The following is a 4,234-nucleotide window of genomic DNA, read 5'->3' on the forward strand; positions in this document are numbered from 1 at the left end:
CTCCCCCTCACCAGCATCAGTTTATGTTTCGAAATGATATTTGCCGACAATGAGGGGGGACAGATGCCCACGAATGCCCACCGTTCCGGAAAATCGGAGCTCGGCACAGCCACACGAGTTCTCGCGGAGAAAGGAATGGAACGCATTTGCCTTGGAGGAACTTGACTCGCCCTTCGAGGAGACTTAAATTGTAGTATGTGCGTTCGGTGACTCGCCACTCGAACTCACCAAGAACCGTGGAATATTTCCTCGCGGTAACAGCTTCCGTGGTTCGGGAAAGAGCGCTCCGGAGTTGACGCGCGTCGAGAGTCTGTCTCGCCGCTTCGGAATGCGTCAGAGGAATGGACTTTTGTCCTGGTACGGGATTCTCCAAGTCAGTTATCCAGCTCCAGAGAATCGATCAAGAGTGAGACTCATATCGAGAACCTCCCGAGCGTACTCTCTCTCTGAGCCATCTCGATCCGCGACCCGCGACTTATGTCGCTGTCAGGCTGGCAGTGTCAGTTCACCACGAGCAAATACGAGTTCTCTCATAATGATGAGGAAGTCCGCTGGACACCGACTGACGGTACGCACGGGTAGTCGCTGGGCTAGAGACTGGTCCTCGGCAGATTTGAGTCACTTCAAGAAAAGACCCAAATTGAGGCGGCTTGGTACAATTTATAATTCCTGCTAATCAGGCGAGATCTCAATCATGCTGGTAATTGATTGCGGCTGAGGAGGAACCGCCATTAATGAGCTTCAGAGAAGAACGAAGCCATAATATAATATAGTATGAAGCAGCATGTCGGCTACCAAAGCAGGCGATCCACCCCGGTACAAGCCGCATCTCGCGAGAACTTCGAGCAGATCGGTCAAATCGAAAACGCTGATCCTGAAAACTTCCTTGCCGAGACGCATTCTAAAAACGTGATCGATGCTCTTCGCGGCTTCTATCAGATTAAACATCGTATTCTCCACTGCAGACACTTGCCCCGTGTTGTCAAGGATCGTGGTCCCATCATCGGCGACGTAGGCATACGAAACTACTGTCGAGAAACACGCGACTCTCATGAGACCTTGGATAGCTGGAATTCGGAGTTATCGTCACGTCAGAGCTCCGACCGGCTTAGGATCGACACTTCGATTGGTGCGAGATAGGCGCGAAACGTAATGAATGAATGACGGTACAGACCGGAAGCGGGGAAGTGCAGGTTCGTCGCGTGTTTCACGATCAACTTCGGCCCGCACGCTGAGAATACCCTTGTTGCATGAACTCGGGCGCGGACTTGTTCGACAGGATTGAATGGCTTGAAATTCGTACAGGGGTGGAATTCTCGTTTGTAGTAGCTGCTGTTGAAATCCGGAATCTTCCGAGCGATCTTGGGTTTTTTCATCCTCGCGTCGGCTTCCGATCTCTCGAAAACAGCAGTCATCAGCAATAGGTAGGAGTGGAGGAGAGGCACAACGAACATTTCGTGGACTTTCGACTCTGCCGCCCCGGAGGCTGTTATGCTTAGCTCAAGGAGCGGCTCGGCGACAGTGGATCAATGGAAGCGAGGACAAGCGCAGTGGCTTGCGATCGGACTGAGTCCGTCCAAAGACTGAGTCGCTTTACTCAGCGGAACTGAGCGGTCTGTTCATACAGATCCGAGGAATCATCCCTTGGAAAACGATGGATGCCTGATCTAAACTCCGGCCCGAGGATTTCAGAAAAGGAGGATGCGACGCTCGACCGGGACTCCGGAGTGGTTTCCTCAGATTATACGGCTCCCTAGGCTCAGAATCCGGATGCGGCAAGCTACATATTCATGAGCTACAGTCATATTTGAGCATTTTATATGCGAGCGTTCTGTCAGGATTTGACGGATGAAATCCCCACCACTGTGATTCGGCAAAATTATCCATTCGAGCAGCATACGGACTTCATCTGGAATGTGAAGAGGGACTCTAGCCAATAAGCTCTTAGGGGACAGGCGACAGGCTTCGATCAAATCTCTTTTTCTAATTGGAGGCGACCAAATTGGAGATCTGTCGCGAGGAACTCAGCCCTGTGACTCCCACGGTTTCGTCCCGCACCCCGATTATCGGTGCCCGTTTTTCTCTTGAAGAATTTATTCCTTGTCGCGACCTTGGAAATTTGTGGGACTTCAGCCCACGGGCTCTCTAAGCCGGTGTAAATATCAGAAAGAGGGATCCTCGTCTAGCTCATGACGCAATACGCGCAACCTCGAGAGCTTCTGACTTTGAGGGCGAGGCTGAAGAGGCCCACCTTGTGTATCTCTTCAGCAGCTACGAGCGCGGTGGCCGTTCCCGCTCCGGGCGGAGGACAGCTGTGTCACCGTGAATGTGCTGAATTATTATGAGATGAGTATTCGTGCCTGATGGACTTTCGATGAAGTACGTGGGCTGGCTGTTAGCGTGAATTCCCAGAGCGAACCTCAGGAATACAGCAACACAAGATCCGAGTGCTCCGCCGAAGCCCACACTGATGGCCGTAGTTAGGGGTCAAGTGCAAAAACGGTGAGTTCTGACTTCTGACTCGAGTGGGTGCCTCATTCCTGTGCGATGTCAGGCGTTGAGGTGTCGTGAAGTCCGAAAAGCCAGTATTTCGAGCGGCTGGCAATGGCGAAACTCAGAACTGCTTTACAGAATTGGACTCCAGGAGCTCTCATGAGCTTCCATGGTGAAACGATAATTCAGTCAGCCGGAACCGAAGGTGGTGGTGAGGGCACGGAAAGCTCTCCTTCAAGAGCCGCATCTGAGCGGGGCATACCTACCTTGAATCCTGGCAAGGTCGGAAGTGACGGAAGAACACATTCGGCTGGCATCGGGCAATCCTGTTTTTCGAAATCAATTCAACTAGCCCGGCGGAAAGCTGTGTCAGAAAAACGTTTCGGAAGTCTCGGTAGCGGGATAGCTTGTGACGGGCAATTATTGGTCGCCCCATCCGCTCGCGAAGTCGGAATATCGATACGATACTCGTCCCGTGCAGCTTCCGTGTGAAAGAGCAGATTTTCTGGAAAAAACGATTTTCTTCGCTACGTCGAGCTCCGTCGGTCGAGGTGTGCCACCGAAGAACTGAAAATCAGGGGGGTTCACCGCGTATTTGGGGCGCGCTACGGATTCCGGTGCGGACAAGAGTCCCCGAATCCTATCGTGCTGCTGATCTTCGCTGTGGTCTCGCTTTTGGTGGCGCTGGAGGAAGTCGCCGTCGTGTTCGCTCACCCAGATGGAGGAAGAAGACAAGCGGGCTTGCTGAAAATGACATGCTCCTCATCGCAGTGTCCACCTCCCACCGCTGTGGGAGACACGGTCGGCGCCCGACAGCACACTGATCAAGCCGTGTCGTTCGCTCCATACTTTCCTTTTTCCTGCTCCCCCCCTGATTCCTGTTCTCGAATGTGTTTCTCTTGAGTCCGGCCGAAGTCAGGCAAGCCGACAGCGGTGACTGGGAAGCAGGACATCGGTTGGTGATGCGAGCAGATCACGTCAGGAAATGACGTGGCTCATCCTCCTTCTCCGCGACTTTCATTACCCTCGGGTACCAGAATTCCATGTCTCGATTTATTCGTCCGACCATTCCTGATCAGGGAGCTCGCTATGGGCGCCGTCTCATCGCGATTATAGCATCGCGATGCTCACAGAGCGACTTGCTTTTTCTTCTGCCACTGAAAATTCTCCAGACATCCATGAGGTTCGTTGCCCGAGAATTTCCGTTCGTCTCTCGCTCTCCGCGGGTGAGGAGAATAGATTCCATGGTCAGGGAGATTCTCCAGAAGCTCCTGATTTTGGAGTTCTCGAATAAATTCTCGGTATCTAATTACTGCGCTCTCGCTCCCTCTTCCGTCTGGGATCTCTCTCTGAGCGGATCCTCCCGCAGAAAATTATCGACCATGGCGTCATGGGAGCAGGATATAAGTCCTACGAGGGGCAAAGTCGGGTGTAAGGCTCGCATTGATTTTCCGTCCCCCGGTCCGCTGGTCGCCCCGCGGAGCAAGCACACGAGAGCTCCTGTGCGCGGCCACGGAATTCATATATATGGACAGCGACCGAAAAAGACCATCCGATGCTTGCCAGCTGGGCTCGGCTTTTCTCTCTCTTCCTCTCTCTCGCTTGCTAGTTGACTGGCTCTTCCAAACACACCTCTTGATATTAAAATTTTTTCTCCACTCGTCTTCGCACTTAATTAGATACTAAGTCGATTTAATCCAAGTTCTCAGAGCGAGCGAAGAGGGAAAAAGTCAACGCTAGC

The sequence above is a fragment of the Galendromus occidentalis genome, unplaced genomic scaffold (assembly GCF_000255335.2).
Source record: "Galendromus occidentalis unplaced genomic scaffold, Mocc_1.1 scf7180000075458, whole genome shotgun sequence".
In the NCBI taxonomy this organism is placed as follows: domain Eukaryota; kingdom Metazoa; phylum Arthropoda; class Arachnida; order Mesostigmata; family Phytoseiidae; genus Galendromus; species Galendromus occidentalis.